This window comes from Berghia stephanieae, chromosome 8 (assembly GCF_034508935.2).
Source record: "Berghia stephanieae isolate SIO BIC M18660-M18661 chromosome 8, UCSD_Bste_1.3, whole genome shotgun sequence".
In the NCBI taxonomy this organism is placed as follows: domain Eukaryota; kingdom Metazoa; phylum Mollusca; class Gastropoda; order Nudibranchia; family Aeolidiidae; genus Berghia; species Berghia stephanieae.
The window spans coordinates 55,198,748-55,203,108 of record NC_088367.1 but is presented as its reverse complement, the minus strand read 5'-3'; the positions used below and the strand labels follow the sequence as shown (position 1 = coordinate 55,203,108).

Here is a 4,361-nt window from a genome sequence, read left to right as displayed (position 1 = left end):
CAATCTTAGTAAAGCGCCATTCAACGTCAAGGACAAATTAAATCAGATTCACTATGGCATAACACCGGTTGAGGATTTTTGTCACAAAATACTGGTTCCAATCTGATTGGAAGTGTAGAGCCAGTCTTGGGGTCTGGATACACACCTTGTGCAACTAATCTTCTGGTTTCAGAGTGATGCCATCTTATTTTTTTTTAGCCTAAATAAACGCTTTTCGTCAATAAAGATCATCCATCCTCCCTCTTTTATGCCCCGTAATCATAAGAATTTGCCTCTTCAACTTGAGCTCTTATATAGCGAAATATCCATCCTGCTACTAAAATAGTTTTGACACATTATAATTCAACATGCAACCCATTCATTGTTTATACATTGCCGAAGGATTGGTTACACACTTCCAAGGAGTTTTGAAACGGAAAACATGATTGTGACTTCACGAGTTCTCTACTCTATAGGGGCAGCGTGGCTCACCTGTGCGGTCTTTGCTTCGTACCCGAAATATACCGAGTTCGATCACCTGCCGCTGCGCTGTGTGGTCTGGAGCAAGTCACCTCGCCCTAGCTCAATTTGCGGCGCTGCACTGCGGCTAACGCCTGGGTTATTCCAGATTTCCCTTGGAATAGACCCTAGAGACAAATTTCCCCAATGGGATGAATAAAGGGAATTTTTTTTTGATAATTATTTTTTTTTATTTTATTGTTTATTTAACTTTTTTTCTCCCCTCTTTTCCATCAGAAAACGCACGTGTGCTGTGGGGTTACAGAGCCACAACTGTGCTCTCTCCGATCTGTCTAGCTTGATGCGATCGCAAGCCTTCCTCAGTAGTGGCTTCAGCCCAGGAAAAAGGTCGACAGGGGTCAAGTTAGAAGGTCAAGGTCAGGGCAGACCGGTCATTCCCGAAGATGTCATGGAAGAAGCCAAAGCGTGAGTAGAGGAAATGCGTTTGATTTCTTCTTCTTCTTCTTCTTCTTCTTCTTCTTCTTCTTCTTATTATTATTATTATTATTATTATTATTATTATTATTATTATTATTATTATTATTATTCTTTCGTTCCCCTGAAGATGTAGAACAAAGCTGAATTCCGAAGCTGGTGACGAATTCCACGGTCCTCCGAAGGACATCGGCATTGTCATTGAGTTTCGTCCCAGTAATCTCTCGATGGTCGGCGGTTCAAACCTCTGAAGTCCCGATTTTCGCGATCGACGGATCAAAACTCTGAAGTCTACATACGAGCTTTTCGCACCATGTCTTAAGACAAGATAAGATAAACTTTATTTATCCATTTCTGGAAATTTACACTGGGTATTTCCATAGATTAATGCATTTCTGAAAATAAATTAGGCAAATAAACAATAAGAAAGAAATTTAATGACATGGACGTAAACCAACAAAAACATTAACAAAACTAAAAACAAAACAATTTTTCTAAATATAATTTTGGGCGGATCAGACCTTTGACATGCATGGTACGCAAAGCTCATATATTTTAGACTTCAGAGGTTTGATCTGCTGATCGTGAAAATCTGGACTTCAGAGGTTTTGATCAACCGACCATCAAGGTCACCATCTGTTTCTATCCATAGCAGCATAAAACGATCCCGTCTATTTGGAGCACGACACGAGGCACAGTGATAGAAAATCTAACGTTATATGAATTATTGAGGGAAATCAATATCATCGTTTCCATAATTGCACTCCCTGATGCAGTGTCCTACTCTGTATATAATAGAACCCCCCCCCCTCCCCCTAAATTTGTATACTAGAGAGAGAGAGAGAGAGGGAGGACATATTAAATTTCTCTGTCGGACAACTGGAATTGAGTAATGTATTTAATTTATGTTTTATTGGGTTTTTAATTTTAGTTGTTGAAGGGTTTTGAACCCGAAACATTCCGTGTTTAGTATTTTGCTCTGTTTTGAAGCTGTTATAGTCATTTTTGCATTTTACATTTTTTAAAATATAAATTGAGATTTTATATAGCGCGATATCCACTAAACGTGCTCAAAGCGCTTTACAATGGGTCTGGCCAACAGCAACACATAACTTTTAGGACACGATATGATGCCTGTTAGGCGATATTATATTTTTTTCGGACAGAGAGAACGCTGTTAACGGCCAGGTACTCATTTTACACCGGAGTACGGTGAGAGAATGTGAGTAACGAGCCTTTTCAAGGCCTCAACTATGCGCCGAACAAGGCTCGAACCCAGGACCTTCCGACCCGAAAGCGAGTGTCATACCACTTGACCACATAGCCGCACAATTACTATTAGTATTACTTATTACAGTCCATAGCTTAGCAAGGACTATGAAAAAAAATTTTTTTTTCTCTTTCTGAGGAAAATTTTTGTCTAAAATCAAAGCCCTATCTCCACTGAGTAAAAATGTTTTTGAATTTTGAAAATCCATTCATAAATAAACAAGTTATGCAGTTTCAAAGGTGTCATTTATTTGGATGACCCGCAAAGAGGAAAAAAACGCGAAAATATGGGACGCTTTTTCGGCATTTTTTTCGACCTTTGGTTTTATCTTGCGTAATAAGTGGATTAAAGATTGAAATTTGGCAATTTTATGGCAAATTTGATAGAGAATATGATGAAAACATTAGAATAGTTCTAACTTATATATAAACACACACACACACACACACACACACACAGAGAGAGAGAGAGAGAGAGAGAGAGAGAGAGAGAGAGAGAGAGAGCGTACGTAAACAAAAGAAATATAGAATGAAAAGAGAAATTGGACAAGGGGACAAAGGTTACTGATAGAACGTGACTTGGAACACAATAATTAAACCCATGCTGAGATTGTAGATCATACTGCAATCGAAAACTTTTAACTATAGATCTGTAAATTCTCAGTCAATTAACTAAAATCAGTCAATTCGTCAAATTCAAATATTTTTAAAAAGGGAAGAAAGAAATGAATAAAGAAAGAATTCATGAATCGTAGTCGATTGACTGTAAAGTTAACTAGGAATGTTCCACAGCCCCACGCATAGCTCATGGGCCGTTTATATTAATGATGGATATATATATATATATTGCCAAGGCTAAGCGACGCTTTTTAGAATTGCCGTGTCTGAACACACCCCAGTGTATTTTCACACAGCCTTCGTGAAATTATTTTTTCACGTTCGAAACCTGTCGTAGCCAATTTTAACTGAGCCGCCGAGCGATAAATTTCACTGTTTCGTCTTAGCCAAAATTGACCACATTTACTTGAAGGACAGGAAAAGTATGAGAAAGAAAAATTCGAAACACCGGAAGTTCGTTATGTAGACACCTTCAAATCGAAAGTTAAATGATTGCTACAAGCACATCTCGATTACCTCATGTTGTAAACAAACTGGTTGACCGTTTCTAAGTTTCTTCACTGATTGGGTACCTAATTACAAGGAACAATGGTAAGTAGCCTAATTAATTCCCTCGAAATTTAGTTTTCTGCCATTGCTTTGCTCAAGTGAGCTTGCTGTTTACCTTTCATTTTGATTCTTTGGATTTTACCGCTACGACGAATTACGAAGAGTTTCAGTTTCAGTCAATTTTTATAGAGCTCATTTACAGGTCTATAACTATAATTTCTTAAATTCTTGTAAATTAAACAGTCAAATTATCAGCTGTTTATTGAACCCAAACGCAATGGCAGACGATAAACAACACCCTCTGCCAGTGAGACCGCGCAAACATTTTGACTAGTCATGAACTTTAAAACGAGGTCAACCAATCAGAAAGCGCTTTGCCACGACTCGCTCAGCCGTGTTTGGTGCCAAATCGTTTTGAACTTGTGATTCGGGCTGTAGGGGGGCAAAATGGCTTTGTCTTTTACAAATGAAGAACAAATTAGGATAGTGTTTTGAAAAATACGGGAAAAGTACTCGTCATATATTCATATGAAATTTTACAACCAAAAAGAAGAAATGTTCATGTATTACCTTGTCAGCGACAAAACCTACACGCCCGGTAGTTTTAGAAATATTTTACTCCAAAGAGTAAGAATCTATTTTAACGGTCTTCTGGTAATTGTACGAGTTTTGTCGCTTGACATAATCTAAAATGACCTTTTTTCTAACTGTGTGCCAACTTTCAGTCATATTCATCGATAAACAGCGTCGTAATTAATTTTTTAAAATAGCATATACCAAACGGCTTCGTCCCATATTTTGTCGCGAATTTGGGCACTTCGTGAGCGAAAAAAGAGGCCCAAAGATTTGTGCGGGATAGTCCTTGCTACATAGCTTCTAGCATCTTTGTATCACTTTGACTTGTGTTTGAAGCACGTAAAACGTTTTCTGCTTTGTGTGAGTGTAAGACTGGACGTTAATATTAATAATTACATATTATATTATATTATTAT

General features: G+C 37.7%; 1 long non-coding RNA gene across 1 annotated transcript in view; it reads left to right on the top strand.

Moving 5' to 3' along the window:
* The first annotated feature begins 741 nt into the window (after positions 1–741).
* The window catches only part of LOC144978897 (uncharacterized), a 4,866-nt gene continuing 1,246 nt past the window's right edge, over positions 742–4,361 (top strand). The window contains exon 1 of the long non-coding RNA XR_013646623.1: positions 742–924. This is a non-coding gene — a long non-coding RNA (uncharacterized LOC144978897). The remainder of the gene's footprint in view (positions 925–4,361) is intronic.